At 48.6% G+C, this 24,055-nt stretch overlaps 71 non-coding genes and 1 pseudogene across 71 annotated transcripts; all 72 read left to right on the plus strand.

Moving 5' to 3' along the window:
• Nucleotides 1-94: 94 nt before the first annotated feature.
• LOC147989567 (5S ribosomal RNA) lies at nucleotides 95-213 on the plus strand. Its single transcript, XR_015614174.1, has one exon. It is a non-coding gene; the product is annotated as a 5S ribosomal RNA (ribosomal RNA).
• A 209-nt stretch (nucleotides 214-422) lies between these two features.
• LOC147989568 (5S ribosomal RNA) lies at nucleotides 423-541 on the plus strand. The gene has a single exon (XR_015614425.1). It is a non-coding gene; the product is annotated as a 5S ribosomal RNA (ribosomal RNA).
• A 209-nt stretch (nucleotides 542-750) lies between these two features.
• LOC147989569 (5S ribosomal RNA) lies at nucleotides 751-869 on the plus strand. The gene has a single exon (XR_015614082.1). It is a non-coding gene; the product is annotated as a 5S ribosomal RNA (ribosomal RNA).
• A 209-nt stretch (nucleotides 870-1,078) lies between these two features.
• LOC147989570 (5S ribosomal RNA) lies at nucleotides 1,079-1,197 on the plus strand. Its single transcript, XR_015614083.1, has one exon. It is a non-coding gene; the product is annotated as a 5S ribosomal RNA (ribosomal RNA).
• Nucleotides 1,198-1,405: 208 nt separating this feature from the next.
• Nucleotides 1,406-1,524, plus strand: LOC147989571 (5S ribosomal RNA). Its single transcript, XR_015614084.1, has one exon. It is a non-coding gene; the product is annotated as a 5S ribosomal RNA (ribosomal RNA).
• A 209-nt stretch (nucleotides 1,525-1,733) lies between these two features.
• On the plus strand, nucleotides 1,734-1,852 carry LOC147989572 (5S ribosomal RNA). Its single transcript, XR_015614282.1, has one exon. It is a non-coding gene; the product is annotated as a 5S ribosomal RNA (ribosomal RNA).
• A 209-nt stretch (nucleotides 1,853-2,061) lies between these two features.
• On the plus strand, nucleotides 2,062-2,180 carry LOC147989573 (5S ribosomal RNA). The gene has a single exon (XR_015614175.1). It is a non-coding gene; the product is annotated as a 5S ribosomal RNA (ribosomal RNA).
• Nucleotides 2,181-2,389: 209 nt separating this feature from the next.
• Nucleotides 2,390-2,509, plus strand: LOC147989574 (5S ribosomal RNA). Its single transcript, XR_015614381.1, has one exon. It is a non-coding gene; the product is annotated as a 5S ribosomal RNA (ribosomal RNA).
• A 209-nt stretch (nucleotides 2,510-2,718) lies between these two features.
• LOC147989575 (5S ribosomal RNA) lies at nucleotides 2,719-2,837 on the plus strand. Its single transcript, XR_015614377.1, has one exon. It is a non-coding gene; the product is annotated as a 5S ribosomal RNA (ribosomal RNA).
• A 209-nt stretch (nucleotides 2,838-3,046) lies between these two features.
• On the plus strand, nucleotides 3,047-3,165 carry LOC147989576 (5S ribosomal RNA). The gene has a single exon (XR_015614413.1). It is a non-coding gene; the product is annotated as a 5S ribosomal RNA (ribosomal RNA).
• A 208-nt stretch (nucleotides 3,166-3,373) lies between these two features.
• LOC147989577 (5S ribosomal RNA) lies at nucleotides 3,374-3,492 on the plus strand. The gene has a single exon (XR_015614085.1). It is a non-coding gene; the product is annotated as a 5S ribosomal RNA (ribosomal RNA).
• Nucleotides 3,493-3,701: 209 nt separating this feature from the next.
• Nucleotides 3,702-3,820, plus strand: LOC147989578 (5S ribosomal RNA). Its single transcript, XR_015614433.1, has one exon. It is a non-coding gene; the product is annotated as a 5S ribosomal RNA (ribosomal RNA).
• A 209-nt stretch (nucleotides 3,821-4,029) lies between these two features.
• Nucleotides 4,030-4,148, plus strand: LOC147989579 (5S ribosomal RNA). The gene has a single exon (XR_015614087.1). It is a non-coding gene; the product is annotated as a 5S ribosomal RNA (ribosomal RNA).
• A 210-nt stretch (nucleotides 4,149-4,358) lies between these two features.
• Nucleotides 4,359-4,477, plus strand: LOC147989580 (5S ribosomal RNA). Its single transcript, XR_015614144.1, has one exon. It is a non-coding gene; the product is annotated as a 5S ribosomal RNA (ribosomal RNA).
• A 209-nt stretch (nucleotides 4,478-4,686) lies between these two features.
• Nucleotides 4,687-4,805, plus strand: LOC147989581 (5S ribosomal RNA). Its single transcript, XR_015614203.1, has one exon. It is a non-coding gene; the product is annotated as a 5S ribosomal RNA (ribosomal RNA).
• Nucleotides 4,806-5,014: 209 nt separating this feature from the next.
• LOC147989582 (5S ribosomal RNA) lies at nucleotides 5,015-5,133 on the plus strand. The gene has a single exon (XR_015614421.1). It is a non-coding gene; the product is annotated as a 5S ribosomal RNA (ribosomal RNA).
• Nucleotides 5,134-5,342: 209 nt separating this feature from the next.
• Nucleotides 5,343-5,461, plus strand: LOC147989583 (5S ribosomal RNA). The gene has a single exon (XR_015614088.1). It is a non-coding gene; the product is annotated as a 5S ribosomal RNA (ribosomal RNA).
• Nucleotides 5,462-5,670: 209 nt separating this feature from the next.
• On the plus strand, nucleotides 5,671-5,789 carry LOC147989584 (5S ribosomal RNA). Its single transcript, XR_015614354.1, has one exon. It is a non-coding gene; the product is annotated as a 5S ribosomal RNA (ribosomal RNA).
• Nucleotides 5,790-5,998: 209 nt separating this feature from the next.
• On the plus strand, nucleotides 5,999-6,117 carry LOC147989585 (5S ribosomal RNA). Its single transcript, XR_015614089.1, has one exon. It is a non-coding gene; the product is annotated as a 5S ribosomal RNA (ribosomal RNA).
• A 210-nt stretch (nucleotides 6,118-6,327) lies between these two features.
• On the plus strand, nucleotides 6,328-6,446 carry LOC147989586 (5S ribosomal RNA). The gene has a single exon (XR_015614176.1). It is a non-coding gene; the product is annotated as a 5S ribosomal RNA (ribosomal RNA).
• A 209-nt stretch (nucleotides 6,447-6,655) lies between these two features.
• LOC147989587 (5S ribosomal RNA) lies at nucleotides 6,656-6,774 on the plus strand. Its single transcript, XR_015614090.1, has one exon. It is a non-coding gene; the product is annotated as a 5S ribosomal RNA (ribosomal RNA).
• A 209-nt stretch (nucleotides 6,775-6,983) lies between these two features.
• LOC147989588 (5S ribosomal RNA) lies at nucleotides 6,984-7,102 on the plus strand. The gene has a single exon (XR_015614414.1). It is a non-coding gene; the product is annotated as a 5S ribosomal RNA (ribosomal RNA).
• A 209-nt stretch (nucleotides 7,103-7,311) lies between these two features.
• Nucleotides 7,312-7,430, plus strand: LOC147989589 (5S ribosomal RNA). The gene has a single exon (XR_015614136.1). It is a non-coding gene; the product is annotated as a 5S ribosomal RNA (ribosomal RNA).
• Nucleotides 7,431-7,640: 210 nt separating this feature from the next.
• Nucleotides 7,641-7,759, plus strand: LOC147989590 (5S ribosomal RNA). Its single transcript, XR_015614145.1, has one exon. It is a non-coding gene; the product is annotated as a 5S ribosomal RNA (ribosomal RNA).
• Nucleotides 7,760-7,968: 209 nt separating this feature from the next.
• LOC147989591 (5S ribosomal RNA) lies at nucleotides 7,969-8,087 on the plus strand. The gene has a single exon (XR_015614091.1). It is a non-coding gene; the product is annotated as a 5S ribosomal RNA (ribosomal RNA).
• Nucleotides 8,088-8,296: 209 nt separating this feature from the next.
• Nucleotides 8,297-8,415, plus strand: LOC147989592 (5S ribosomal RNA). The gene has a single exon (XR_015614126.1). It is a non-coding gene; the product is annotated as a 5S ribosomal RNA (ribosomal RNA).
• A 209-nt stretch (nucleotides 8,416-8,624) lies between these two features.
• Nucleotides 8,625-8,743, plus strand: LOC147989593 (5S ribosomal RNA). Its single transcript, XR_015614092.1, has one exon. It is a non-coding gene; the product is annotated as a 5S ribosomal RNA (ribosomal RNA).
• A 209-nt stretch (nucleotides 8,744-8,952) lies between these two features.
• LOC147989594 (5S ribosomal RNA) lies at nucleotides 8,953-9,071 on the plus strand. The gene has a single exon (XR_015614391.1). It is a non-coding gene; the product is annotated as a 5S ribosomal RNA (ribosomal RNA).
• Nucleotides 9,072-9,280: 209 nt separating this feature from the next.
• On the plus strand, nucleotides 9,281-9,399 carry LOC147989595 (5S ribosomal RNA). Its single transcript, XR_015614249.1, has one exon. It is a non-coding gene; the product is annotated as a 5S ribosomal RNA (ribosomal RNA).
• Nucleotides 9,400-9,609: 210 nt separating this feature from the next.
• Nucleotides 9,610-9,728, plus strand: LOC147989596 (5S ribosomal RNA). Its single transcript, XR_015614093.1, has one exon. It is a non-coding gene; the product is annotated as a 5S ribosomal RNA (ribosomal RNA).
• Nucleotides 9,729-9,937: 209 nt separating this feature from the next.
• On the plus strand, nucleotides 9,938-10,056 carry LOC147989597 (5S ribosomal RNA). The gene has a single exon (XR_015614264.1). It is a non-coding gene; the product is annotated as a 5S ribosomal RNA (ribosomal RNA).
• Nucleotides 10,057-10,265: 209 nt separating this feature from the next.
• Nucleotides 10,266-10,432, plus strand: LOC147989598 (5S ribosomal RNA; annotated as a pseudogene).
• Nucleotides 10,433-10,726: 294 nt separating this feature from the next.
• LOC147989599 (5S ribosomal RNA) lies at nucleotides 10,727-10,845 on the plus strand. The gene has a single exon (XR_015614398.1). It is a non-coding gene; the product is annotated as a 5S ribosomal RNA (ribosomal RNA).
• Nucleotides 10,846-11,054: 209 nt separating this feature from the next.
• Nucleotides 11,055-11,173, plus strand: LOC147989600 (5S ribosomal RNA). The gene has a single exon (XR_015614194.1). It is a non-coding gene; the product is annotated as a 5S ribosomal RNA (ribosomal RNA).
• Nucleotides 11,174-11,382: 209 nt separating this feature from the next.
• Nucleotides 11,383-11,501, plus strand: LOC147989601 (5S ribosomal RNA). Its single transcript, XR_015614094.1, has one exon. It is a non-coding gene; the product is annotated as a 5S ribosomal RNA (ribosomal RNA).
• A 209-nt stretch (nucleotides 11,502-11,710) lies between these two features.
• On the plus strand, nucleotides 11,711-11,829 carry LOC147989602 (5S ribosomal RNA). The gene has a single exon (XR_015614146.1). It is a non-coding gene; the product is annotated as a 5S ribosomal RNA (ribosomal RNA).
• Nucleotides 11,830-12,038: 209 nt separating this feature from the next.
• LOC147989603 (5S ribosomal RNA) lies at nucleotides 12,039-12,157 on the plus strand. Its single transcript, XR_015614095.1, has one exon. It is a non-coding gene; the product is annotated as a 5S ribosomal RNA (ribosomal RNA).
• A 209-nt stretch (nucleotides 12,158-12,366) lies between these two features.
• LOC147989604 (5S ribosomal RNA) lies at nucleotides 12,367-12,485 on the plus strand. Its single transcript, XR_015614387.1, has one exon. It is a non-coding gene; the product is annotated as a 5S ribosomal RNA (ribosomal RNA).
• A 209-nt stretch (nucleotides 12,486-12,694) lies between these two features.
• Nucleotides 12,695-12,813, plus strand: LOC147989605 (5S ribosomal RNA). The gene has a single exon (XR_015614415.1). It is a non-coding gene; the product is annotated as a 5S ribosomal RNA (ribosomal RNA).
• A 210-nt stretch (nucleotides 12,814-13,023) lies between these two features.
• LOC147989606 (5S ribosomal RNA) lies at nucleotides 13,024-13,142 on the plus strand. The gene has a single exon (XR_015614192.1). It is a non-coding gene; the product is annotated as a 5S ribosomal RNA (ribosomal RNA).
• A 209-nt stretch (nucleotides 13,143-13,351) lies between these two features.
• LOC147989607 (5S ribosomal RNA) lies at nucleotides 13,352-13,470 on the plus strand. The gene has a single exon (XR_015614147.1). It is a non-coding gene; the product is annotated as a 5S ribosomal RNA (ribosomal RNA).
• Nucleotides 13,471-13,679: 209 nt separating this feature from the next.
• On the plus strand, nucleotides 13,680-13,798 carry LOC147989608 (5S ribosomal RNA). The gene has a single exon (XR_015614395.1). It is a non-coding gene; the product is annotated as a 5S ribosomal RNA (ribosomal RNA).
• A 209-nt stretch (nucleotides 13,799-14,007) lies between these two features.
• On the plus strand, nucleotides 14,008-14,126 carry LOC147989609 (5S ribosomal RNA). The gene has a single exon (XR_015614355.1). It is a non-coding gene; the product is annotated as a 5S ribosomal RNA (ribosomal RNA).
• A 210-nt stretch (nucleotides 14,127-14,336) lies between these two features.
• Nucleotides 14,337-14,455, plus strand: LOC147989610 (5S ribosomal RNA). The gene has a single exon (XR_015614096.1). It is a non-coding gene; the product is annotated as a 5S ribosomal RNA (ribosomal RNA).
• A 209-nt stretch (nucleotides 14,456-14,664) lies between these two features.
• Nucleotides 14,665-14,783, plus strand: LOC147989611 (5S ribosomal RNA). Its single transcript, XR_015614388.1, has one exon. It is a non-coding gene; the product is annotated as a 5S ribosomal RNA (ribosomal RNA).
• A 209-nt stretch (nucleotides 14,784-14,992) lies between these two features.
• Nucleotides 14,993-15,111, plus strand: LOC147989612 (5S ribosomal RNA). The gene has a single exon (XR_015614170.1). It is a non-coding gene; the product is annotated as a 5S ribosomal RNA (ribosomal RNA).
• A 209-nt stretch (nucleotides 15,112-15,320) lies between these two features.
• LOC147989613 (5S ribosomal RNA) lies at nucleotides 15,321-15,439 on the plus strand. The gene has a single exon (XR_015614098.1). It is a non-coding gene; the product is annotated as a 5S ribosomal RNA (ribosomal RNA).
• A 294-nt stretch (nucleotides 15,440-15,733) lies between these two features.
• Nucleotides 15,734-15,852, plus strand: LOC147989614 (5S ribosomal RNA). Its single transcript, XR_015614099.1, has one exon. It is a non-coding gene; the product is annotated as a 5S ribosomal RNA (ribosomal RNA).
• Nucleotides 15,853-16,061: 209 nt separating this feature from the next.
• Nucleotides 16,062-16,180, plus strand: LOC147989615 (5S ribosomal RNA). Its single transcript, XR_015614301.1, has one exon. It is a non-coding gene; the product is annotated as a 5S ribosomal RNA (ribosomal RNA).
• Nucleotides 16,181-16,389: 209 nt separating this feature from the next.
• On the plus strand, nucleotides 16,390-16,508 carry LOC147989616 (5S ribosomal RNA). Its single transcript, XR_015614389.1, has one exon. It is a non-coding gene; the product is annotated as a 5S ribosomal RNA (ribosomal RNA).
• Nucleotides 16,509-16,717: 209 nt separating this feature from the next.
• LOC147989617 (5S ribosomal RNA) lies at nucleotides 16,718-16,836 on the plus strand. The gene has a single exon (XR_015614100.1). It is a non-coding gene; the product is annotated as a 5S ribosomal RNA (ribosomal RNA).
• Nucleotides 16,837-17,130: 294 nt separating this feature from the next.
• On the plus strand, nucleotides 17,131-17,249 carry LOC147989618 (5S ribosomal RNA). Its single transcript, XR_015614348.1, has one exon. It is a non-coding gene; the product is annotated as a 5S ribosomal RNA (ribosomal RNA).
• A 209-nt stretch (nucleotides 17,250-17,458) lies between these two features.
• LOC147989619 (5S ribosomal RNA) lies at nucleotides 17,459-17,577 on the plus strand. Its single transcript, XR_015614409.1, has one exon. It is a non-coding gene; the product is annotated as a 5S ribosomal RNA (ribosomal RNA).
• A 209-nt stretch (nucleotides 17,578-17,786) lies between these two features.
• On the plus strand, nucleotides 17,787-17,905 carry LOC147989620 (5S ribosomal RNA). Its single transcript, XR_015614283.1, has one exon. It is a non-coding gene; the product is annotated as a 5S ribosomal RNA (ribosomal RNA).
• A 209-nt stretch (nucleotides 17,906-18,114) lies between these two features.
• On the plus strand, nucleotides 18,115-18,233 carry LOC147989621 (5S ribosomal RNA). The gene has a single exon (XR_015614257.1). It is a non-coding gene; the product is annotated as a 5S ribosomal RNA (ribosomal RNA).
• Nucleotides 18,234-18,442: 209 nt separating this feature from the next.
• On the plus strand, nucleotides 18,443-18,561 carry LOC147989622 (5S ribosomal RNA). Its single transcript, XR_015614179.1, has one exon. It is a non-coding gene; the product is annotated as a 5S ribosomal RNA (ribosomal RNA).
• A 209-nt stretch (nucleotides 18,562-18,770) lies between these two features.
• LOC147989623 (5S ribosomal RNA) lies at nucleotides 18,771-18,889 on the plus strand. The gene has a single exon (XR_015614149.1). It is a non-coding gene; the product is annotated as a 5S ribosomal RNA (ribosomal RNA).
• A 209-nt stretch (nucleotides 18,890-19,098) lies between these two features.
• LOC147989624 (5S ribosomal RNA) lies at nucleotides 19,099-19,217 on the plus strand. The gene has a single exon (XR_015614329.1). It is a non-coding gene; the product is annotated as a 5S ribosomal RNA (ribosomal RNA).
• A 209-nt stretch (nucleotides 19,218-19,426) lies between these two features.
• Nucleotides 19,427-19,545, plus strand: LOC147989625 (5S ribosomal RNA). Its single transcript, XR_015614401.1, has one exon. It is a non-coding gene; the product is annotated as a 5S ribosomal RNA (ribosomal RNA).
• A 209-nt stretch (nucleotides 19,546-19,754) lies between these two features.
• LOC147989626 (5S ribosomal RNA) lies at nucleotides 19,755-19,873 on the plus strand. The gene has a single exon (XR_015614250.1). It is a non-coding gene; the product is annotated as a 5S ribosomal RNA (ribosomal RNA).
• A 294-nt stretch (nucleotides 19,874-20,167) lies between these two features.
• LOC147989627 (5S ribosomal RNA) lies at nucleotides 20,168-20,286 on the plus strand. Its single transcript, XR_015614404.1, has one exon. It is a non-coding gene; the product is annotated as a 5S ribosomal RNA (ribosomal RNA).
• A 209-nt stretch (nucleotides 20,287-20,495) lies between these two features.
• On the plus strand, nucleotides 20,496-20,614 carry LOC147989628 (5S ribosomal RNA). Its single transcript, XR_015614410.1, has one exon. It is a non-coding gene; the product is annotated as a 5S ribosomal RNA (ribosomal RNA).
• Nucleotides 20,615-20,823: 209 nt separating this feature from the next.
• LOC147989629 (5S ribosomal RNA) lies at nucleotides 20,824-20,942 on the plus strand. Its single transcript, XR_015614284.1, has one exon. It is a non-coding gene; the product is annotated as a 5S ribosomal RNA (ribosomal RNA).
• Nucleotides 20,943-21,151: 209 nt separating this feature from the next.
• On the plus strand, nucleotides 21,152-21,270 carry LOC147989630 (5S ribosomal RNA). Its single transcript, XR_015614258.1, has one exon. It is a non-coding gene; the product is annotated as a 5S ribosomal RNA (ribosomal RNA).
• Nucleotides 21,271-21,479: 209 nt separating this feature from the next.
• LOC147989631 (5S ribosomal RNA) lies at nucleotides 21,480-21,598 on the plus strand. The gene has a single exon (XR_015614180.1). It is a non-coding gene; the product is annotated as a 5S ribosomal RNA (ribosomal RNA).
• A 209-nt stretch (nucleotides 21,599-21,807) lies between these two features.
• On the plus strand, nucleotides 21,808-21,926 carry LOC147989632 (5S ribosomal RNA). The gene has a single exon (XR_015614259.1). It is a non-coding gene; the product is annotated as a 5S ribosomal RNA (ribosomal RNA).
• A 209-nt stretch (nucleotides 21,927-22,135) lies between these two features.
• LOC147989633 (5S ribosomal RNA) lies at nucleotides 22,136-22,254 on the plus strand. The gene has a single exon (XR_015614165.1). It is a non-coding gene; the product is annotated as a 5S ribosomal RNA (ribosomal RNA).
• A 209-nt stretch (nucleotides 22,255-22,463) lies between these two features.
• Nucleotides 22,464-22,582, plus strand: LOC147989634 (5S ribosomal RNA). The gene has a single exon (XR_015614101.1). It is a non-coding gene; the product is annotated as a 5S ribosomal RNA (ribosomal RNA).
• Nucleotides 22,583-22,791: 209 nt separating this feature from the next.
• LOC147989635 (5S ribosomal RNA) lies at nucleotides 22,792-22,910 on the plus strand. Its single transcript, XR_015614411.1, has one exon. It is a non-coding gene; the product is annotated as a 5S ribosomal RNA (ribosomal RNA).
• A 209-nt stretch (nucleotides 22,911-23,119) lies between these two features.
• Nucleotides 23,120-23,238, plus strand: LOC147989636 (5S ribosomal RNA). The gene has a single exon (XR_015614285.1). It is a non-coding gene; the product is annotated as a 5S ribosomal RNA (ribosomal RNA).
• A 209-nt stretch (nucleotides 23,239-23,447) lies between these two features.
• LOC147989637 (5S ribosomal RNA) lies at nucleotides 23,448-23,566 on the plus strand. Its single transcript, XR_015614260.1, has one exon. It is a non-coding gene; the product is annotated as a 5S ribosomal RNA (ribosomal RNA).
• A 209-nt stretch (nucleotides 23,567-23,775) lies between these two features.
• On the plus strand, nucleotides 23,776-23,894 carry LOC147989638 (5S ribosomal RNA). The gene has a single exon (XR_015614181.1). It is a non-coding gene; the product is annotated as a 5S ribosomal RNA (ribosomal RNA).
• Nucleotides 23,895-24,055: the final 161 nt, after the last annotated feature.

The following is a 24,055-nucleotide window of genomic DNA, read 5'->3' on the forward strand; positions in this document are numbered from 1 at the left end:
CACGCGTGTAGCGGCGGGGAAAGCAAAGTACAATCGTCTTTGTAGTGGAGCTGGGAGGGGCAAGCATAAGGGACGAAGACGGGGGTAACATGTCGGATGCGATCATACCAGCACTAAAGCACCGGATCCCATCAGAACTCCGAAGTTAAGCGTGCTTGGGCGAGAGTAGTACTAGGATGGGTGACCTCCTGGGAAGTCCTCGTGTTGCGTTCCCTTTTTAAATTTTTTTTGCGCGGCGTGCAAAAGAAAACTCACGGCCGCGACATATATTTACCACGTTTTATTATTTTGCACGTTTGCGGTAAGTTTTAGCTCGTTGGTCATTATTCACGCGTGTAGCGGCGGGGAAAGCAAAGTACAATCGTCTTTGTAGTGGAGCTGGGAGGGGCAAGCATAAGGGACGAAGACGGGGGTAACATGTCGGATGCGATCATACCAGCACTAAAGCACCGGATCCCATCAGAACAACGAAGTTAAGCGTGCTTGGGCGAGAGTAGTACTAGGATGGGTGACCTCCTGGGAAGTCCTTGTGTTGCATTCCCTTTTTAAATTTTTTTTGCGTGGCGTGCAAAAGAAAACTCACGGCCGCGACATATATTTACCACGTTTTATTATTTTGCACGTTTGCGGTAAGTTTTAGCTCGTTGGTCATTATTCACGCGTGTAGCGGCGGGGAAAGCAAAGTACAATCGTCTTTGTAGTGGAGCTGGGAGGGGCAAGCATAAGGGACGAAGACGGGGGTAACATGTCGGATGCGATCATACCAGCACTAAAGCACCGGATCCCATCAGAACTCCGAAGTTAAGCGTGCTTGGGCGAGAGTAGTACTAGGATGGGTGACCTCCTGGGAAGTCCTCGTGTTGCATTCCCTTTTTAATTTTTTTTTGCGCGGCGTGCAAAAGAAAACTCACGGCCGCGACATATATTTACCACGTTTTATTATTTTGCACGTTTGCGGTAAGTTTTAGCTCGTTGGTCATTATTCACGCGTGTAGCGGCGGGGAAAGCAAAGTACAATCGTCTTTGTAGTGGAGCTGGGAGGGGCAAGCATAAGGGACGAAGACGGGGGTAACATGTCGGATGCGATCATACCAGCACTAAAGCACCGGATCCCATCAGAACTCCGAAGTTAAGCGTGCTTGGGCGAGAGTAGTACTAGGATGGGTGACCTCCTGGGAAGTCCTCGTGTTGCATTCCCTTTTTAATTTTTTTTGCGCGGCGTGCAAAAGAAAACTCACGGCCGCGACATATATTTACCACGTTTTATTATTTTGCACGTTTGCGGTAAGTTTTAGCTCGTTGGTCATTATTCACGCGTGTAGCGGCGGGGAAAGCAAAGTACAATCATCTTTGTAGTGGAGCTGGGAGGGGCAAGCATAAGGGACGAAGACGGGGGTAACATGTCGGATGCGATCATACCAGCACTAAAGCACCGGATCCCATCAGAACTCCGAAGTTAAGCGTGCTTGGGCGAGAGTAGTACTAGGATGGGTGACCTCCTGGGAAGTCCTCGTGTTGCATTCCCTTTTTAAATTTTTTTTGCGCGGCGTGCAAAAGAAAACTCACGGCCGCGACATATATTTACCACGTTTTATTATTTTGCACGTTTGCGGTAAGTTTTAGCTCGTTGGTCATTATTCACGCGTGTAGCGGCGGGGAAAGCAAAGTACAATCGTCTTTGTAGTGGAGCTGGGAGGGGCAAGCATAAGGGACGAAGACGGGGGTAACATGTCGGATGCGATCATAGCAGCACTAAAGCACCGGATCCCATCAGAACTCCGAAGTTAAGCGTGCTTGGGCGAGAGTAGTACTAGGATGGGTGACCTCCTGGGAAGTCCTCGTGTTGCATTCCCTTTTTAAATTTTTTTTGCGCGGCGTGCAAAAGAAAACTCACGGCCGCGACATATATTTACCACGTTTTATTATTTTGCATGTTTGCGGTAAGTTTTAGCTCGTTGGTCATTATTCACGCGTGTAGCGGCGGGGAAAGCAAAGTACAATCGTCTTTGTAGTGGAGCTGGGAGGGGCAAGCATAAGGGACGAAGACGGGGGTAACATGTCGGATGCGATCATACCAGCACTAAAGCACCGGATCCCATCAGAACTCCGAAGTTAAGCGTGCTTGGGCGAGAGTAGTACTAGGATGGGTGACCTCCTGGGAAGTCCTCGTGTTGCGTTCCCTTTTTAAATTTTTTTTGCGCGGCGTGCAAAAGAAAACTCACGGCCGCGACATATATTTACCACGTTTTATTATTTTGCACGTTTGCGGTAAGTTTTAGCTCGTTGGTCATTATTCACGCGTGTAGCGGCGGGCAAAGCAAAGTACAATCGTCTTTGTAGTGGAGCTGGGAGGGGCAAGCATAAGGGACGAAGACGGGGGTAACATGTCGGATGCGATCATACCAGCACTAAAGCACCGGATCCCATCAGAACTCCGAAGTTAAGCGTGCTTGGGCGAGAGTAGTACTAGGATGGGTGACCTCCTGGGGAAGTACTTGTGTTGCATTCCCTTTTTAATTTTTTTTTGCGCGGCGTGCAAAAGAAAACTCACGGCCGCGACAGATATTTACCACGTTTTATTATTTTGCACGTTTGCGGTAAGTTTTAGCTCGTTGGTCATTATTCACGCGTGTAGCGGCGGGCAAAGCAAAGTACAATCGTCTTTGTAGTGGAGCTGGGAGGGGCAAGCATAAGGGACGAAGACGGGGGTAACATGTCGGATGCGATCATACCAGCACTAAAGCACCGTATCCCATCAGAACTCCGAAGTTAAGCGTGCTTGGGCGAGAATAGTACTAGGATGGGTGACCTCCTGGGAAGTCCTCGTGTTGCATTCCCTTTTTAATTTTTTTTTGCGCGGCGTGCAAAAGAAAACTCACGGCCGCGACATATATTTACCACGTTTTATTATTTTGCACGTTTGCGGTAAGTTTTAGCTCGTTGGTCATTATTCACGCGTGTAGCGGCGGGCAAAGCAAAGTACAATCGTCTTTGTAGTGGAGCTGGGAGGGGCAAGCATAAGGGACGAAGACGGGGGTAATGTGTCGGATGCGATCATACCAGCACTAAAGCACCGTATCCCATCAGAACTCCGAAGTTAAGCGTGCTTGGGCGAGAGTAGTACTAGGATGGGTGACCTCCTGGGAAGTCCTCGTGTCCCATTCCCTTTTTAATTTTTTTTGCGCGGCGTGCAAAAGAAAACTCACGGCCGCGACATATATTTACCACGTTTTATTATTTTGCACGTTTGCGGTAAGTTTTAGCTCGTTGGTCATTATTCACGCGTGTAGCAGCGGGCAAAGCAAAGTACAATCGTCTTTGTAGTGGAGCTGGGAGGGGCAAGCATAAGGGACGAAGACGGGGGTAACGTGTCGGATGCGATCATACCAGCACTAAAGCACCGGATCCCATCAGAACTCCGAAGTTAAGCGTGCTTGGGCGAGAGTAGTACTAGGATGGGTGACCTCCTGGGAAGTCCTCGTGTTGCATTCCCTTTTTAATTTTCTTTTGCGCGGCGTGCAAAAGAAAACTCACGGCCGCGACATATATTTACCACGTTTTATTATTTTGCACGTTTGCGGCAAGTTTTAGCTCGTTGGTCATTATTCACGCGTGTAGCGGCGGGCAAAGCAAAGTACAATCATCTTTGTAGTGGAGCTGGGAGGGGCAAGCATAAGGGACGAAGACGGGGGTAACGTGTTGGATGCGATCATACAAGCACTAAAGCATCGGATCCCATGAGAACTCCGAAGTTAAGCGTGCTTGGGCGAGAGTAGTACTAGGATGGGTGACCTCCTAGGAAGTCCTCGTGTTGCATTCCCTTTTTAATTTTTTTTTGCGCGGCGTGCAAAAGAAAACTCACGGCCGCGACATATATTTACCACGTTTTATTATTTTGCACGTTTGCGGTAAGTTTTAGCTCGTTGGTCACTATTCACGCGTGTAGCGGCGGGCAAAGCAAAGTACAATCGTCTTTGTAGTGGAGCTGGGAGGGGCAAGCATAAGGGACGAAGACGGGGGTAACATGTCGGATGCGATCATACCAGCACTAAAGCACCGGATCCCATCAGAACTCCGAAGTTAAGCGTGCTTGGGCGAGAGTAGTACTAGGATGGGTGACCTCCTGGGAAGTCCTCGTGTTGCATTCCCTTTTTAATTTTTTTTTGCGCGGCGTGCAAAAGAAAAACTCACGGCCGCGACATATATTTACCACGTTTTATTATTTTGCACGTTTGCGGTAAGTTTTAGCTCGTTGGTCATTATTCACGCGTGTAGCGGCGGGCAAAGCAAAGTACAATGGTCTTTGTAGTGGAGCTGGGAGGGGCAAGCATAAGGGACGAAGACGGGGGTAACATGTCGGATGTGATCATACCAGCACTAAAGCACCGGATCCCATCAGAACTCCGAAGTTAAGCGTGCTTGGGCGAGAGTAGTACTAGGATGGGTGACCTCCTGGGAAGTCCTCGTGTTGCATTCCCTTTTTAATTTTTTTTTGCGCGGCGTGCAAAAGAAAACTCACGGCCGCGACATATATTTACCATGTTTTATTATTTTGCACGTTTGCGGTAAGTTTTAGCTCGTTGGTCATTATTCACGCGTGTAGCGGCGGGGAAAGCAAAGTACAATCGTCTTTGTAGTGGAGCTGGGAGGGGCAAGCATAAGGGACGAAGACGGGGGTAACATGTCGGATGCGATCATACCAGCACTAAAGCACCGGATCCCATCAGAACTCCGAAGTTAAGCGTGCTTGGGCGAGAGTAGTACTAGGATGGGTGACCTCCTGGGAAGTCCTCGTGTTGCTTTCCCTTTTTAAATTTTTTTTGCGCGGCGTGCAAAAGAAAACTCACGGCCGCGACATATATTTACCACGTTTTATTATTTTGCACGTTTGCGGTAAGTTTTAGCTCGTTGGTCATTATTCACGCGTGTAGCGGCGGGCAAAGCAAAGTACAATCGTCTTTGTAGTGGAGCTGGGAGGGGCAAGCATAAGGGACGAAGACGGGGGTAATGTGTCGGATGCGATCATACCAGCACTAAAGCACCATATCCCATCAGAACTTCGAAGTTAAGCATGCTTGGGCGAGAGTAGTACTAGGATGGGTGACCTCCTGGGAAGTCCTCGTGTTGCATTCCCTTTTTAAATTTTTTTTGCGCGGCGTGCAAAAGAAAACTCATGGCCGCGACATATATTTACCACGTTTTATTATTTTGCACGTTTGCGGTAAGTTTTAGCTCGTTGGTCATTATTCACGCGTGTAGCGGCGGGCAAAGCAAAGTACAATCGTCTTTGTAGTGGAGCTGGGAGGGGCAAGCATAAGGGACGAAGACGGGGGTAACATGTCGGATGCGATCATACCAGCACTAAAGCACCGGATCCCATCAGAACTCCGAAGTTAAGCGTGCTTGGGCGAGAGTAGTACTAGGATGGGTGACCTCCTGGGAAGTCCTCGTGTTGCATTCCCTTTTTAATTTTTTTTTGCGCGGCGTGCAAAAGAAAACTCACGGCCGCGACATATATTTACCACGTTTTATTATTTTGCACGTTTGCGGTAAGTTTTAGCTCGTTGGTCATTATTCACGCGTGTAGCGGCGGGCAAAGCAAAGTACAATCGTCTTTGTAGTGGAGCTGGGAGGGGCAAGCATAAGGGACGAAGACGGGGGTAATGTGTCGGATGCGATCATACCAGCACTAAAGCACCGTATCCCATCAGAACTCCGAAGTTAAGCGTGCTTGGGCGAGAGTAGTACTAGGATGGGTGACCTCCTGGGAAGTCCTCGTGTTGCATTCCCTTTTTAAATTTTTTTTGCGCGGCGTGCAAAAGAAAACTCATGGCCGCGACATATATTTACCACGTTTTATTATTTTGCACGTTTGCGGTAAGTTTTAGCTCGTTGGTCATTATTCACGCGTGTAGCGGCGGGCAAAGCAAAGTACAATCGTCTTTGTAGTGGAGCTGGGAGGGGCAAGCATAAGGGACGAAGACGGGGGTAACATGTCGGATGCGATCATACCAGCACTAAAGCACCGGATCCCATCAGAACTCCGAAGTTAAGCGTGCTTGGGCGAGAGTAGTACTAGGATGGGTGACCTCCTGGGAAGTCCTCGTGTTGCATTCCCTTTTTAATTTTTTTTTGCGCGGCGTGCAAAAGAAAAACTCACGGCCGCGACATATATTTACCACGTTTTATTATTTTGCACGTTTGCGGTAAGTTTTAGCTCGTTGGTCATTATTCACGCGTGTAGCGGCGGGCAAAGCAAAGTACAATGGTCTTTGTAGTGGAGCTGGGAGGGGCAAGCATAAGGGACGAAGACGGGGGTAACATGTCGGATGTGATCATACCAGCACTAAAGCACCGGATCCCATTAGAACTCCGAAGTTAAGCGTGCTTGGGCGAGAGTAGTACTAGGATGGGTGACCTCCTGGGAAGTCCTCGTGTTGCATTCCCTTTTTAATTTTTTTTTGCGCGGCGTGCAAAACAAAACTCACGGCCGCGACATATATTTACCACGTTTTATTATTTTGCACGTTTGCGGTAAGTTTTAGCTCGTTGGTCATTATTCACGCGTGTAGCGGCGGGCAAAGCAAAGTACAATCGTCTTTGTAGTGGAGCTGGGAGGGGCAAACATAAGGGACGAAGACGGGGGTAACATGTCGGATGCGATCATACCAGCACTAAAGCACCGGATCCCATCAGAACTCCGAAGTTAAGCGTGCTTGGGCGAGAGTAGTACTAGGATGGGTGACCTCCTGGGAAGTCCTCGTGTTGCATTCCCTTTTTAATTTTTTTTTGCGCGGCGTGCAAAAGAAAACTCACGGCCGCGACATATATTTACCACGTTTTATTATTTTGCACGTTTGCGGTAAGTTTTAGCTCGTTGGTCATTATTCACGCGTGTAGCGGCGGGCAAAGCAAAGTACAATCGTCTTTGTAGTGGAGCTGGGAGGGGCAAGCATAAGGGACGAAGACGGGGGTAATGTGTCGGATGCGATCATACCAGCACTAAAGCACCGTATCCCATCAGAACTCCGAAGTTAAGCGTGCTTGGGCGAGAGTAGTACTAGGATGGGTGACCTCCTGGGAAGTCCTCGTGTCCCATTCCCTTTTTAATTTTTTTTTGCGCGGCGTGCAAAAGAAAACTCACGGCCGCGACATATATTTACCACGTTTTATTATTTTGCACGTCTGCGGTAAGTTTTAGCTCGTTGGTCATTATTCACGCGTGTAGCAGCGGGCAAAGCAAAGTACAATCGTCTTTGTAGTGGAGCTGGGAGGGGCAAGCATAAGGGACGAAGACGGGGGTAACGTGTCGGATGCGATCATACCTGCACTAAAGCACCGGATCCCATCAGAACTCCGAAGTTAAGCGTGCTTGGGCGAGAGTAGTACTAGGATGGGTGACCTCCTGGGAAGTCCTCGTGTTGCATTCCCTTTTTAATTTTTTTTTGCGCGGCGTGCAAAAGAAAAACTCACGGCCGCGACATATATTTACCACGTTTTATTATTTTGCACGTTTGCGGTAAGTTTTAGCTCGTTGGTCATTATTCACGCGTGTAGCGGCGGGCAAAGCAAAGTACAATGGTCTTTGTAGTGGAGCTGGGAGGGGCAAGCATAAGGGACGAAGACGGGGGTAACATGTCGGATGTGATCATACCAGCACTAAAGCACCGGATCCCATCAGAACTCCGAAGTTAAGCGTGCTTGGGCGAGAGTAGTACTAGGATGGGTGACCTCCTGGGAAGTCCTCGTGTTGCATTCCCTTTTTAATTTTTTTTTGCGCGGCGTGCAAAACAAAACTCACGGCCGCGACATATATTTACCACGTTTTATTATTTTGCACGTTTGCGGTAAGTTTTAGCTCGTTGGTCATTATTCACGCGTGTAGCGGCGGGCAAAGCAAAGTACAATCGTCTTTGTAGTGGAGCTGGGAGGGGCAAGCATAAGGGACGAAGACGGGGGTAACATGTCGGATGCGATCATACCAGCACTAAAGCACCGGATCCCATCAGAACTCCGAAGTTAAGCGTGCTTGGGCGAGAGTAGTACTAGGATGGGTGACCTCCTGGGAAGTCCTCGTGTTGCATTCCCTTTTTAATTTTTTTTTGCGCGGCGTGCAAAAGAAAACTCACGGCCGCGACAGATATTTACCACGTTTTATTATTTTGCACGTTTGCGGTAAGTTTTAGCTCGTTGGTCATTATTCACGCGTGTAGCGGCGGGCAAAGCAAAGTACAATCGTCTTTGTAGTGGAGCTGGGAGGGGCAAGCATAAGGGACGAAGACGGGGGTAACATGTCGGATGCGATCATACCAGCACTAAAGCACCGGATCCCATCAGAACTCCGAAGTTAAGCGTGCTTGGGCGAGAGTAGTACTAGGATGGGAGACCTCCTGGGAAGTCCTCGTGTTGCATTCCCTTTTTAAATTTTTTTTGCGCGGCGTGCAAAAGAAAACTCACGGCCGCGACATATATTTACCACGTTTTATTATTTTGCACGTTTGCGGTAAGTTTTAGCTCGTTGGTCATTATTCACGCGTGTAGCGGCGGGCAAGGCAAAGTACAATCGTCTTTGTAGTGGAGCTGGGAGGGGCAAGCATAAGGGACGAAGACGGGGGTAACATGTCGGATGCGATCATACCAGCACTAAAGCACCGGATCCCATCAGAACTCCGAAGTTAAGCGTGCTTGGGCGAGAGTAGTACTAGGATGGGTGACCTCCTGGGAAGTCCTCGTGTTGCATTCCCTTTTTAATTTTCTTTTGCGCGGCGTGCAAAAGAAAACTCACGGCCGCGACAGATATTTACCACGTTTTATTATTTTACACGTTTGCGGTAAGTTTTAGCTCGTTGGTCATTATTCACGCGTGTAGCGGCGGGCAAAGCAAAGTACAATCGTCTTTGTAGTGGAGCTGGGAGGGGCAAGCATAAGGGACGAAGACGGGGGTAACATGTCGGATGCGATCATACCAGCACTAAAGCACCGGATCCCATCAGACCTCTGAAGTTAAGCGTGCTTGGGCGAGAGTAGTACTAGGATGGGTGACCTCCCGGGAAGTACTTGTGTTGCATTCCCTTTTTAATTTTTTTTTGCGCGGCGTGCAAAAGAAAACTCACGGCCGCGACAGATATTTACCACGTTTTATTATTTTGCACGTTTGCGGTAAGTTTTAGCTCGTTGGTCATTATTCACGCGTGTAGCGGCGGGCAAAGCAAAGTACAATCGTCTTTGTAGTGGAGCTGGGAGGGGCAAGCATAAGGGACGAAGACGGGGGTAACATGTCGGATGCGATCATACCAACACTAAAGCACCGGATCCCATCAGAACTCCGAAGTTAAGCGTGCTTGGGCGAGAGTAGTACTAGGATGGGTGACCTCCTGGGAAGTCCTCGTGTTGCATTCCCTTTTTAATTCTTTTTTTGCGCGGCGTGCAAAAGAAAACTCACGGCCGCGACATATATTTACCACGTTTTATTATTTTGCACGTTTGCGGTAAGTTTTAGCTCGTTGGTCATTATTCACGCGTGTAGCGGCGGGCAAGGCAAAGTACAATCGTCTTTGTAGTGGAGCTGGGAGGGGCAAGCATAAGGGACGAAGACGGGGGTAACATGTCGGATGCGATCATACCAGCACTAAAGCACCGGATCCCATCAGAACTCCGAAGTTAAGCGTGCTTGGGCGAGAGTAGTACTAGGATGGGTGACCTCCTGGGAAGTCCTCGTGTTGCATTCCCTTTTTAATTTTCTTTTGCGCGGCGTGCAAAAGAAAACTCACGGCCGCGACATATATTTACCACGTTTTATTATTTTGCACGTTTGCGGTAAGTTTTAGCTCGTTGGTCATTATTCACGCGTGTAGCGGCGGGCAAGGCAAAGTACAATCGTCTTTGTAGTGGAGCTGGGAGGGGCAAGCATAAGGGACGAAGACGGGGGTAACATGTCGGATGCGATCATACCAGCACTAAAGCACCGGATCCCATCAGAACTCCGAAGTTAAGCGTGCTTGGGCGAGAGTAGTACTAGGATGGGTGACCTCCTGGGAAGTCCTCGTGGTGCATTCCCTTTTTAATTTTCTTTTGCGCGCCGTGCAAAAAAAAACTCACGGTCTCGACATATATTTACCACGTTTTATTATTTTGCACGTTTGCGGTAAGTTTTAGCTCGTTGGTCATTATTCACGCGTGTAGCGGCGGGCAAAGCAAAGTACAATCGTCTTTGTAGTGGAGCTGGGAGGGGCAAGCATAAGGGACGAAGACGGGGGTAACATGTCGGATGCGATCATACCAGCGCTAAAGCACCGGATCCCATCAGAACTCCAAAGTTAAGCGTGCTTGGGCGAGAGTAGTACTAGGATGGGTGACCTCCTAAGTTAAGCGTGCTTGGGCGAGAGTAGTACTAGGATGGGTGACCTCCTGGGAAGTCCTCGTGTTGCATTCCCTTTTTAATTTTCTTTTGCGCGGCGTGCAAAAGAAAACTCACGGCCGCGACATATATTTACCACGTTTTATTATACTGCACGTTTGCGGTAAGTTTTAGCTCGTTGGTCATTATTCACGCGTGTAGCGGCCGCGACATATATTTACCACGTTTTATTATTTTGCACGTTTGCGGTAAGTTTTAGCTCGTTGGTCATTATTCACGCGTGTAGCGGCGGGCAAAGCAAAGTACAATCGTCTTTGTAGTGGAGCTGGTAGGGGCAAGCATAAGGGACGAAGACGGGGGTAACATGTCGGATGCGATCATACCAGCACTAAAGCACCGGATCCCATCAGAACTCCGAAGTTAAGCGAGCTTGGGCGAGAGTAGTACTAGGATGGGTGACCTCCTGGGAAGTCCTCGTGTTCCATTCCCTTTTTAATTTTCTTTTGCGCGGCGTGCAAAAGAAAACTCACGGCCGCGACATATATTTACCACGTTTTATTATTTTGCACGTTTGCGGTAAGTTTTAGCTCGTTGGTCATTATTCACGCGTGTAGCGGCGGGCAAAGCAAAGTACAATCGTCTTTGTAGTGGAGCTGGGAGGGGCAAGCATAAGGGACGAAGACGGGGATAGCATGTCGGATGCGATCATACCAGCACTAAAGCACCGGATCCCATCAGAACTCCGAAGTTAAGCGTGCTTGGGCGAGAGTAGTACTAGGATGGGAGACCTCTTGGGAAGTCCTTGTGTTGCATTCCCTTTTTAATTTTCTTTTGCGCGGCGTGCAAAAGAAAACTCACAGCCGCGACATATATTTACCACGTTTTATTATTTTGCACGTTTGCGGTAAGTTTTAGCTCGTTGGTCATTATTCACGCGTGTAGCGGCGGGCAAGGCAAAGTACAATCGTCTTTGTAGTGGAGCTGGGAGGGGCAAGCATAAGGGACGAAGACGGGCGTAACATGTCGGATGCGATCATACCAGCACTAAAGCACCGGATCCCATCAGAACTCCGAAGTTAAGCGTGCTTGGGCGAGAGTAGTACTAGGATGGGTGACCTCCTGGGAAGTCCTCGTGTTGCATTCCCTTTTTAATTTTCTTTTGCGCGGCGTGCAAAAGAAAACTCACGGCCGCGACAGATATTTACCACGTTTTATTATTTTACACGTTTGCGGTAAGTTTTAGCTCGTTGGTCATTATTCACGCGTGTAGCGGCGGGCAAAGCAAAGTACAATCGTCTTTGTAGTGGAGGTGGGAGGGGCAAGCATAAGGGACGAAGACGGGGGTAACATGTCGGATGTGATCATACCAGCACTAAAGCACCGGATCCCATCAGAACTCCGAAGTTAAGCGTGCTTGGGCGAGAGTAGTACTAGGATGGGTGACCTCCTGGGAAGTCCTCGTGTTGCATTCCCTTTTTAATTTTTTTTTGCGCGGCGTGCAAAAGAAAACTCACGGCCGCGACATATATTTACCACGTTTTATTATTTTGCACGTTTGCGGTAAGTTTTAGCTCGTTGGTCATTATTCACGCGTGTAGCGGCGGGCAAAGCAAAGTACAATCGTCTTTGTAGTGGAGCTGGGAGGGGCAAGCATAAGGGACGAAGACGGGGGTAACATGTCGGATGCGATCATACCAGCACTAAAGCACCGGATCCCATCAGAACTCCGAAGTTAAGCGTGCTTGGGCGAGAGTAGTACTAGGATGGGTGACCTCCTGGGAAGTCCTCGTGTTGCATTCCCTTTTTCATTTTTTTTTGCGCGGCGTGCAAAAGAAAACTCACGGCCGCGACATATATTTACCACGTTTTATTATTTTGCACGTTTGCGGTAAGTTTTAGCTCGTTGGTCATTATTCACGCGTGTAGCGGCGGGCAAAGCAAAGTACAATCGTCTTTGTAGTGGAGCTGGGAGGGGCAAGCATAAGGGACGAAGACGGGGGTAACATGTCGGATGCGATCATACCAGCACTAAAGCACCGGATCCCATCAGACCTCTGAAGTTAAGCGTGCTTGGGCGAGAGTAGTACTAGGATGGGTGACCTCCTGGAAAGTCCTCGTGTTGCATTCCCTTTTTAATTTTCTTTTGCGCGACGTGCAAAAGAAAACTCACGGCCGCGACATATATTTACCACGTTTTATTATTTTGCACGTTTGCGGTAAGTTTTAGCTCGTTGGTCATTATTCACACGTGTAGCGGCGGGCAAAGCAAAGTACAATCGTCTTTGTAGTGGAGCTGGGAGGGGCAAGCATAAGGGACGAAGACGGGGGTAATGTGTCGGATGCGATCATACCAGCACTAAAGCACCGTATCCCATCAGAACTCCGAAGTTAAGCGTGCTTGGGCGAGAGTAGTACTAGGATGGGTGACCTCCTGGGAAGTCCTCGTGTCCCATTCCCTTTTTAATTTTTTTTTTGCGCGGCGTGCAAAAGAAAACTCACGGCCGCGACATATATTTACCACGTTTTATTATTTTGCACGTCTGCGGTAAGTTTTAGCTCGTTGGTCATTATTCACGCGTGTAGCAGCGGGCAAAGCAAAGTACAATCGTATTTGTAGTGGAGCTGGGAGGGGCAAGCATAAGGGACGAAGACGGGGGTAACGTGTCGGATGCGATCATACCAGCACTAAAGCACCGGATCCCATCAGAACTCTGAAGTTAAGCGTGCTTGGGCGAGAGTAGTACTAGGATGGGTGACCTCCTGGGAAGTCCTCGTGTTGCATTCCCTTTTTAATTTTCTTTTGCGCGGCGTGCAAAAGAAAACTCACGGCCGCGACATATATTTACCACGTTTTATTATTTTGCACGTTTGTGGCAAGTTTTAGCTCGTTGGTCATTATTCACGCGTGTAGCGGCGGGCAAAGCAAAGTACAATCGTCTTTGTAGTGGAGCTGGGAGGGGCAAGCATAAGGGACGAAGACGGGGGTAACATGTCGGATGTGATCATACCAGCACTAAAGCACCGGATCCCATCAGAACTCCGAAGTTAAGCGTGCTTGGGCGAGAGTAGTACTAGGATGGGTGACCTCCTGGGAAGTCCTCGTGTTGCATTCCCTTTTTAATTTTTTTTTGCGCGGCGTGCAAAAGAAAACTCACGGCCGCGACATATATTTACCACGTTTTATTATTTTGCACGTTTGCGGTAAGTTTTAGCTCGTTGGTCATTATTCACGCGTGTAGCGGCGGGCAAAGCAAAGTACAATCGTCTTTGTAGTGGAGCTGGGAGGGGCAAGCATAAGGGACGAAGACGGGGGTAACATGTCGAATGCGATCATACCAGCACTAAAGCACCGGATGCCATCAGAACTCCGAAGTTAAGCGTGCTTGGGCGAGAGTAGTACTAGGATGGCTGACCTCCTGGGAAGTCCTCGTGTTGCATTCCCTTTTTAATTTTTTTTTGCACGGCGTGCAAAAGAAAACTCACGGCCGCAACATATATTTACCACGTTTTATTATTTTGCACGTTTGCGGTAAGTTTTAGCTCGTTGGTCATTATTCACGCGTGTAGCGGCGGGCAAAGCAAAGTACAATCGTCTTTGTAGTGGAGCTGGGAGGGGCAAGCATAAGGGACGAAGACGGGGGTAACATGTCGGATGCGATCATACCAGCACTAAAGCACCGTATCCCATCAGAACTCCGAAGTTAAGCGTGCTTGGGCGAGAGTAGTACTAGGATGGGTGACCTCCTGGGAAGTCCTCGTGTTGCATTCCCTTTTTAATTTTTTTTTTGCGCGGCGTGCAAAAAAAAACTCACGGCCGCGACATATATTTACCACGTTTTATTATTTTGCACGTTTGCGGTAAGTTTTAGCTCGTTGGTCATTATTCACGCGTGTAGCGGCGGGCAAAGCAAAGTACAATCGTCTTTGTAGTGGAGCTGGGAGGGGCAAGCATAAGGGACGAAGACGGGGGTAACATGTCGGATGCGATCATACCAGCACTAAAGCACCGGATCCCATCAGAACTCCGAAGTTAAGCGTGCTTGGGCGAGAGTAGTACTAGGATGGGTGACCTCCTGGGAAGTCCTCGTGTTGCATTCCCTTTTTAATTTTCTTTTGCGCGGCGTGCAAAAGAAAACTCACGGCCGCGACATATATTTACCACGTTTTATTATTTTGCACGTTTGCGGTAAGTTTTAGCTCGTTGGTCATTATTCACGCGTGTAGCGGCGGGCAAAGCAAAGTACAATCGTCTTTGTAGTGGAGCTGGGAGGGGCAAGCATAAGGGACGAAGACGGGGGTAACATGTCGGATGCGATCATACCAGCACTAAAGCACCGGATCCCATCAGACCTCTGAAGTTAAGCGTGCTTGGGCGAGAGTAGTACTAGGATGGGTGACCTCCTGGAAAGTCCTCGTGTTGCATTCCCTTTTTAATTTTCTTTTGCGCGCCGTGCAAAAGAAAACTCACGGCCGCGACATATATTTACCACGTTTTATTATTTTGCACGTTTGCGGTAAGTTTTAGCTCGTTGGTCATTATTCACGCGTGTAGCGGCGGGCAAGGCAAAGTACAATCGTCTTTGTAGTGGAGCTGGGAGGGGCAAGCATAAGGGACGAAGACGGGGGTAACATGTCGGATGCGATCATACCAGCGCTAAAGCACCGGATCCCATCAGAACTCCGAAGTTAAGCGTGCTTGGGCGAGAGTAGTACTAGGATGGGTGACCTCCTGGGAAGTCCTCGTGTTGCATTCCCTTTTTAATTTTTTTTTGCGCGGCGTGCAAAAGAAAACTCACGGCCGCGACATATATTTACCACGTTTTATTATTTTGCACGTTTGCGGTAAGTTTTAGCTCGTTGGTCATTATTCACGCGTGTAGCGGCGGGGAAAGCAAAGTACAATCGTCTTTGTAGTGGAGCTGGGAGGGGCAAGCATAAGGGACGAAGACGGGGGTAACATGTCGGATGCGATCATACCAGCACTAAAGCACCGGATCCCATCAGAACTCCGAAGTTAAGCGTGCTTGGGCGAGAGTAGTACTAGGATGGGTGACCTCCTGGGAAGTCCTCGTGTTGCATTCCCTTTTTAATTTTTTTTTGCGCGGCGTGCAAAAGAAAACTCACGGCCGCGACATATATTTACCACGTTTTATTATTTTGCACGTTTGCGGTAAGTTTTAGCTCGTTGGTCATTATTCACGCGTGTAGCGGCCGCGGCATATATTTACCACGTTTTATTATTTTGCACGTTTGCGGTAAGTTTTAGCTCGTTGGTCATTATTCACGCGTGTAGCGGCGGGCAAAGCAAAGTACGATCGTCTTTGTAGTGGAGCTGGGAGGGGCAAGCATAAGGGACGAAGACGGGGGTAACATGTCGGATGCGATCATACCAGCACTAAAGCACCGGATCCCATCAGAACTCCGAAGTTAAGCGTGCTTGGGCGAGAGTAGTACTAGGATGGGTGACCTCCTGGGAAGTCCTCGTGTTGCATTCCCTTTTTAATTTTTTTTTGCGCGGCGTGCAAAAGAAAACTCACGGCCGCGACATATATTTACCACGTTTTATTATTTTGCACGTTTGCGGTAAGTTTTAGCTCGTTGGTCATTATTCACGCGTGTAGCGGCGGGCAAAGCAAAGTACAATCGTCTTTGTAGTGGAGCTGGGAGGGGCAAGCATAAGGGACGAAGACGGGGGAAACATGTCGAATGCGATCATACCAGCACTAAAGCACCGGATCCCATCAGAACTCTGAAGTTAAGCGTGCTTGGGTGAGAGTAGTACTAGGATGGGTGACCTCCTGGGAAGTCCTCGTGTTGCATTCCCTTTTTAATTTTTTTTTGCGCGGCGTGCAAAAGAAAACTCACGGCCGCGACATATATTTACCATGTTTTATTATTTTGCACGTTTGCGGTAAGTTTTAGCTCGTTGGTCATTATTCACGCGTGTAGCGGCGGGCAAAGCAAAGTACAATCGTCTTTGTAGTGGAGCTGGGAGGGGCAAGCATAAGGGACGAAGACGGGGGTAACATGTCGGATGCGATCATACCAGCACTAAAGCACCGGATCCCATCAGACCTCTGAAGTTAAGCGTGCTTGGGCGAGAGTAGTACTAGGATGGGTGACCTCCTGGAAAGTCCTCGTGTTGCATTCCCTTTTTAATTTTCTTTTGCGCGGCGTGCAAAAGAAAACTCACGGTCGCGACATATATTTACCACGTTTTATTATACTGCACGTTTGCGGTAAGTTTTAGCTCGTTGGTCATTATTCACGCGTGTAGCGGCGGGCAAAGCAAAGTACAATCGTTTTTGTAGTGGAGCTGGGAGGGGCAAGCATAAGGGACGAAGACGGGGGTAACATGTCGGATGCGATCATACCAGCACTAAAGCACCGGATCCCATCAGAACTCCGAAGTTAAGCGTGCTTGGGCGAGAGTAGTACTAGGATGGGTGACCTCCTGGGAAGTCCTCGTGTTGCATTCCCTTTTTAATTTTCTTTTGCGCGCCGTGCAAAAGAAAACTCACGGCCGCGACATATATTTACCACGTTTTATTATTTTGCACGTTTGCGGTAAGTTTTAGCTCGTTGGTCATTATTCACGCGTGTAGCGGCCGCGGCATATATTTACCACGTTTTATTATTTTGCACGTTTGCGGTAAGTTTTAGCTCGTTGGTCATTATTCACGCGTGTAGCGGCGGGCAAAGCAAAGTACAATCGTCTTTGTAGTGGAGCTGGTAGGGGCAAGCATAAGGGACGAAGACGGGGGTAACATGTCGGATGCGATCATACCAGCACTAAAGCACCGGATCCCATCAGAACTCCGAAGTTAAGCGTGCTTGGGCGAGAGTAGTACTAGGATGGGTGACCTCCTGGGAAGTCCTCGTGTTCCATTCCCTTTTTAATTTTCTTTTGCGCGGCGTGCAAAAGAAAACTCACGCCCGCGACATATATTTACCACGTTTTATTATTTTGCACGTTTGCGGTAAGTTTTAGCTCGTTGGTCATTATTCACGCGTGTAGCGGCGGGCAAAGCAAAGTACAATCGTCTTTGTAGTGGAGCTGGGAGGGGCAAGCATAAGGGACGAAGACGGGGGTAACATGTCGGATGCGATCATACCAGCACTAAAGCACTGGATCCCATCAGAACTCTGAAGTTAAGCGTGCTTGGGCGAGAGTAGTACTAGGATGGGTGACCTCCTGGGAAGTCCTCGCGTGGCATTCCCTTTTAAAATTTTTTTTGCGCGGCGTGCAAAAGAAAACTCACGGCCGCGACATATATTTACCACGTTTTATTATTTTGCACGTTTGCGGTAAGTTTTAGCTCGTTGGTCATTATTCACGCGTGTAGCGGCGGGCAAAGCAAAGTACAATCGTTTTTGTAGTGGAGCTGGGAGGGGAAAGCATAAGGGACGAAGACGGGGGTAACATGTCGGATGCGATCATACCAGCACTAAAGCACCGGATCCCATTAGAACTCCGAAGTTAAGCGTACTTGGGCGAGAGTAGTACTAGGATGGGTGACCTCCTGGGAAGTCCTCGTGTTGCATTCCCTTTTTAATTTTCTTTTGCGCGCCGTGCAAAAGAAAACTCACGGCCGCGACATATATTTACCACGTTTTATTATTTTGCACGTTTGCGGTAAGTTTTAGCTCGTTGGTCATTATTCACGCGTGTAGCGGCGGGCAAAGCAAAGTACAATCGTTTTTGTAGTGGAGCTGGGAGGGGCAAGCATAAGGGACGAAGACGGGGGTAACATGTCGGATGCGATCATACCAGCACTAAAGCACCGGATCCCATCAGAACTCCGAAGTTAAGCGTGCTTGGGCGAGAGTAGTACTAGGATGGGTGACCTCCTCGGAAGTCCTCGTGTTGCATTCCCTTTTTAATTTTCTTTTGCGCGGCGTGCAAAAGAAAACTCACGGCCGCGACATATATTTACCACGTTTTATTATTTTGCACGTTTGCGGTAAGTTTTAGCTCGTTGGTCATTATTCACGCGTGTAGCGGCGGGCAAAGCAAAGTACAATCGTCTTTGTAGTGGAGCTGGGAGGGGCAAGCATAAGGGACGAAGACGGGGGTAACATGTCGGATGCGATCATGCCAGCACTAAAGCACCGGATCCCATCAGAACTCCGAAGTTAAGCGTGCTTGGGCGAGAGTAGTACTAGGATGGGTGACCTCCTGGGAAGTCCTCGTGTTGCATTCCCTTTTTAATTTTCTTTTGCGCGGCGTGCAAAAGAAAACTCACGGCCGCGACATATATTTACCACGTTTTATTATTTTGCACGTTTGCGGTTAGTTTTATCTCGTTGGTCATTATTCACGCGTGTAGCGGCGGGCAAGGCAAAGTACAATCGTCTTTGTAGTGGAACTGGGAGGGGCAAGCATAAGGGACGAAGACGGGGGTAACATGTCGGATGCGATCATACCAGCACTAAAGCACCGGATCCCATCAGAACTCCGAAGTTAAGCGTGCTTGGGCGAGAGTAGTACTAGGATGGGTGACCTCCCGGGAAGTCCTCGTGTTGCATTCCCTTTTTAATTTTTTTTTGCGCGGCGTGCAAAAGAAAACTCACGGCCGCGACATATATTTACCACGTTTTATTATTTTGCACGTTTGCGGTAAGTTTTAGCTCGTTGGTCATTATTCACGCGTGTAGCGGCGGGCAAAGCAAAGTACAATCGTCTTTGTAGTGGAGCTGGGAGGGGCAAGCATAAGGGACGAAGACGGGGGTAACATGTCGGATGCGATCATACCAGCACTAAAGCACCGGATCCCATCAGAACTCTGAAGTTAAGCGTGCTTGGGTGAGAGTAGTACTAGGATGGGTGACCTCCTGGGAAGTCCTCGTGTTGCATTCCCTTTTTAATTTTTTTTTGCGCGGCGTGCAAAAGAAAACTCACGGCCGCGACATATATTTACCATGTTTTATTATTTTGCACGTTTGCGGTAAGTTTTAGCTCGTTGGTCATTATTCACGCGTGTAGCGGCGGGCAAAGCAAAGTACAATCGTCTTTGTAGTGGAGCTGGGAGGGGCAAGCATAAGGGACGAAGACGGGGGTAACATGTCGGATGCGATTATACCAGCACTAAAGCACCGGATCCCATCAGACCTCTGAAGTTAAGCGTGCTTGGGCGAGAGTAGTACTAGGATGGGTGACCTCCTGGAAAGTCCTCGTGTTGCATTCCCTTTTTAATTTTCTTTTGCGCGGCGTGCAAAAGAAAACTCACGGTCGCGACATATATTTACCACGTTTTATTATACTGCACGTTTGCGGTAAGTTTTAGCTCGTTGGTCATTATTCACGCGTGTAGCGGCGGGCAAAGCAAAGTACAATCGTTTTTGTAGTGGAGCTGGGAGGGGCAAGCATAAGGGACGAAGACGGGGGTAACATGTCGGATGCGATCATACCAACACTAAAGCACCGGATCCCATCAGAACTCCGAAGTTAAGCGTGCTTGGGCGAGAGTAGTACTAGGATGGGTGACCTCCTGGGAAGTCCTCGTGTTGCATTCCCTTTTTAATTTTCTTTTGCGCGCCGTGCAAAAGAAAACTCACGGCCGCGACATATATTTACCACGTTTTATTATTTTGCACGTTTGCGGTAAGTTTTAGCTCGTTGGTCATTATTCACGCGTGTAGCGGCCGCGACATATATTTACCACGTTTTATTATTTTGCACGTTTGCGGTAAGTTTTAGCTCGTTGGTCATTATTCACGCGTGTAGCGGCGGGCAAAGCAAAGTACAATCGTCTTTGTAGTGGAGCTGGTAGGGGCAAGCATAAGGGACGAAGACGGGGGTAACATGTCGGATGCGATCATACCAGCACTAAAGCACCGGATCCCATCAGAACTCCGAAGTTAAGCGTGCTTGGGCGAAAGTAGTACTAGGATGGGTGACCTCGTGGGAAGTCCTCGTGTTCCATTCCCTTTTTAATTTTCTTTTGCGCGGCGTGCAAAAGAAAACTCACGCCCGCGACATATATTTACCACGTTTTATTATTTTGCACGTTTGCGGTAAGTTTTAGCTCGTTGGTCATTATTCACGCGTGTAGCGGCGGGCAAAGCAAAGTACAATCGTCTTTGTAGTGGAGCTGGGAGGGGCAAGCATAAGGGACGAAGACGGGGGTAACATGTCGGATGCGATCATACCAGCACTAAAGCACTGGATCCCATCAGAACTCTGAAGTTAAGCGTGCTTGGGCGAGAGTAGTACTAGGATGGGTGACCTCCTGGGAAGTCCTCGCGTGGCATTCCCTTTTAAAATTTTTTTTGCGTGGCGTGCAAAAGAAAACTCACGGCCGCGACATATATTTACCACGTTTTATTATTTTGCACGTTTGCGGTAAGTTTTAGCTCGTTGGTCATTATTCACGCGTGTAGCGGCGGGCAAAGCAAAGTACAATCGTTTTTGTAGTGGAGCTGGGAGGGGTAAGCATAAGGGACGAAGACGGGGGTAACATGTCGGATGCGATCATACCAGCACTAAAGCACCGGATCCCATTAGAACTCCGAAGTTAAGCGTACTTGGGCGAGAGTAGTACTAGGATGGGTGACCTCCTGGGAAGTCCTCGTGTTGCATTCCCTTTTTAATTTTCTTTTGCGCGCCGTGCAAAAGAAAACTCACGGCCGCGACATATATTTACCACGTTTTATTATTTTGCACGTTTGCGGTAAGTTTTAGCTCGTTGGTCATTATTCACGCGTGTAGCGGCGGGCAAAGCAAAGTACAATCGTTTTTGTAGTGGAGCTGGGAGGGGCAAGCATAAGGGACGAAGACGGGGGTAACATGTCGGATGCGATCATACCAGCACTAAAGCACCGGATCCCATCAGAACTCCGAAGTTAAGCGTGCTTGGGCGAGAGTAGTACTAGGATGGGTGACCTCCTCGGAAGTCCTCGTGTTGCATTCCCTTTTTAATTTTCTTTTGCGTGGCGTGCAAAAGAAAACTCACGGCCGCGACATATATTTACCACGTTTTATTATTTTGCACGTTTGCGGTAAGTTTTAGCTCGTTGGTCATTATTCACGCGTGTAGCGGCGGGCAAAGCAAAGTACAATCGTCTTTGTAGTGGAGCTGGGAGGGGCAAGCATAAGGGACGAAGACGGGGGTAACATGTCGGATGCGATCATGCCAGCACTAAAGCACCGGATCCCATCAGAACTCCGAAGTTAAGCGTGCTTGGGCGAGAGTAGTACTAGGATGGGTGACCTCCTGGGAAGTCCTCGTGTTGCATTCCCTTTTTAATTTTCTTTTGCGCGGCGTGCAAAAGAAAACTCATGGCCGCGACATATATTTACCACGTTTTATTATTTTGCACGTTTGCGGTTAGTTTTAGCTCGTTGGTCATTATTCACGCGTGTAGCGGCGGGCAAGGCAAAGTACAATCGTCTTTGTAGTGGAGCTGGGAGGGGCCAGCATAAGGGACGAAGACGGGGGTAACATGTCGGATGCGATCATACCAGCACTAAAGCACCGGATCCCATCAGAACTCCGAAGTTAAGCGTGCTTGGGCGAGAGTAGTACTAGGATGGGTGACCTCCTCGGAAGTCCTCGTGTTGCATTCCCTTTTTAATTTTCTTTTGCGCGGCGTGCAAAAGAAAACTCACGGCCGCGACATATATTTACCACGTTTTATTATTTTGCACGTTTGCGGTAAGTTTTAGCTCGTTGGTCATTATTCACGCGTGTAGCGGCGGGCAAAGCAAAGTACAATCGTCTTTGTAGTGGAGCTGGGAGGGGCAAGCATAAGGGACGAAGACGGGGGTAGCATGTCGGATGCGATCATACCAGCACTAAAGCACCGGATCCCATCAGAACTCCGAAGTTAAGCGTGCTTGGGCGAGAGTAGTACTAGGATGGGTGACCTCCTGGGAAGTCCTTGTGTTGCATTCCCTTTTTAATTTTCTTTTGCGCGGCGTGCAAAAGAAAACTCACGGCCGCGACATATATTTACCACGTTTTATTATTTTGCACGTTTGCGGTAAGTTTTAGCTCGTTGGTCATTATTCACGCGTGTAGCGGCGGGCAAGGCAAAGTACAATCGTCTTTGTAGTGGAGCTGGGAAGGGCAAGCATAAGGGACAAAGACGGGGGTAACATGTCGGATGCGATCATACCAGCACTAAAGCACCGGATCCCATCAGAACTCCGAAGTTAAGCGTGCTTGGGCGAGAGTAGTACTAGGATGGGTGACCTCCTGGGAAGTCCTCGTGTTGCATTCCCTTTTTAATTTTCTTTTGCGCGGCGTGCAAAAGAAAACTCACGGCCGCGACATATATTTACCACGTTTTATTATTTTGCACGTTTGCGGTAAGTTTTAGCTCGTTGGTCATTATTCACGCGTGTAGCGGCGGGCAAAGCAAAGTACAATCGTCTTTGTAGTGGAGCTGGGAGGGGCAAGCATAAGGGACGAAGACGGGGGTAACATGTCGGATGCGATCATACCAGCACTAAAGCACTGGATCCCATCAGAACTCTGAAGTTAAGCGTGCTTGGGCGAGAGTAGTACTAGGATGGGTGACCTCCTGGGAAGTCCTCGCGTGGCATTCCCTTTTAAAATTTTTTTTGCGTGGCGTGCAAAAGAAAACTCACGGCCGCGACATATATTTACCACGTTTTATTATTTTGCACGTTTGCGGTAAGTTTTAGCTCGTTGGTCATTATTCACGCGTGTAGCGGCGGGCAAAGCAAAGTACAATCGTTTTTGTAGTGGAGCTGGGAGGGGTAAGCATAAGGGACGAAGACGGGGGTAACATGTCGGATGCGATCATACCAGCACTAAAGCACCGGATCCCATTAGAACTCCGAAGTTAAGCGTACTTGGGCGAGAGTAGTACTAGGATGGGTGACCTCCTGGGAAGTCCTCGTGTTGCATTCCCTTTTTAATTTTCTTTTGCGCGCCGTGCAAAAGAAAACTCACGGCCGCGACATATATTTACCACGTTTTATTATTTTGCACGTTTGCGGTAAGTTTTAGCTCGTTGGTCATTATTCACGCGTGTAGCGGCGGGCAAAGCAAAGTACAATCGTTTTTGTAGTGGAGCTGGGAGGGGCAAGCATAAGGGACGAAGACGGGGGTAACATGTCGGATGCGATCATACCAGCACTAAAGCACCGGATCCCATCAGAACTCCGAAGTTAAGCGTGCTTGGGCGAGAGTAGTACTAGGATGGGTGACCTCCTCGGAAGTCCTCGTGTTGCATTCCCTTTTTAATTTTCTTTTGCGTGGCGTGCAAAAGAAAACTCACGGCCGCGACATATATTTACCACGTTTTATTATTTTGCACGTTTGCGGTAAGTTTTAGCTCGTTGGTCATTATTCACGCGTGTAGCGGCGGGCAAAGCAAAGTACAATCGTCTTTGTAGTGGAGCTGGGAGGGGCAAGCATAAGGGACGAAGACGGGGGTAACATGTCGGATGCGATCATGCCAGCACTAAAGCACCGGATCCCATCAGAACTCCGAAGTTAAGCGTGCTTGGGCGAGAGTAGTACTAGGATGGGTGACCTCCTGGGAAGTCCTCGTGTTGCATTCCCTTTTTAATTTTCTTTTGCGCGGCGTGCAAAAGAAAACTCACGGCCGCGACATATATTTACCACGTTTTATTATTTTGCACGTTTGCGGTTAGTTTTAGCTCGTTGGTCATTATTCACGCGTGTAGCGGCGGGCAAGGCAAAGTACAATCGTCTTTGTAGT

Source organism: Triticum urartu, chromosome 1A (assembly GCF_056163025.1).
Source record: "Triticum urartu cultivar PI428250 chromosome 1A, HENAU_Tu73, whole genome shotgun sequence".
Lineage (NCBI taxonomy): Eukaryota > Viridiplantae > Streptophyta > Magnoliopsida > Poales > Poaceae > Triticum > Triticum urartu.